The sequence below is a fragment of the Cystoisospora suis genome (assembly GCF_002600585.1).
Source record: "Cystoisospora suis strain Wien I chromosome Unknown contig_1789, whole genome shotgun sequence".
Taxonomy (NCBI): domain Eukaryota; phylum Apicomplexa; class Conoidasida; order Eucoccidiorida; family Sarcocystidae; genus Cystoisospora; species Cystoisospora suis.
In genome coordinates this window covers 1-250 of record NW_027154589.1, presented here as the reverse complement: position 1 = coordinate 250, position 250 = coordinate 1, and the positions used below count along the sequence as shown (strand labels likewise).

The 250-nt window shown below is 63.6% G+C and overlaps 1 protein-coding gene across 1 annotated transcript in view; it reads right to left on the bottom strand.

Moving 5' to 3' along the window:
- CSUI_003966 (ankyrin repeat domain containing protein) overlaps positions 1-239 on the bottom strand; it is a 1,846-nt gene extending 1,607 nt beyond the window's left edge. Inside the window, exon 1 of the mRNA XM_068064161.1 lies at positions 48-239. The gene's annotated coding sequence lies outside the window, so the exon portion shown is untranslated. The remainder of the gene's footprint in view (positions 1-47) is intronic.
- Between the last annotated feature and the right edge of the window lie 11 nt (positions 240-250).

Below are 250 nucleotides of genomic sequence, written 5' to 3'. Positions count from 1 at the left end.
GTGTGCGACTACACGCTACCTCCTGGATGTGTGCGACTACACGCTACCTCCTGGATGTGTGCGACTACACGCTACCTCGTGTGTGTCCGCCACGACACGCTACCTCTTGGCTGTCCGCGCCGACAGGCAACGTCCTGGATGTCCGACACGCTTCGTCCTCGATGGCCCCGACGACACGCTGCCGCTAAAGGCCCGCGACTACATGCTACCGCCTGCATGTCCGTGGCGACGCGTCGCTTTCTGGCCGTCC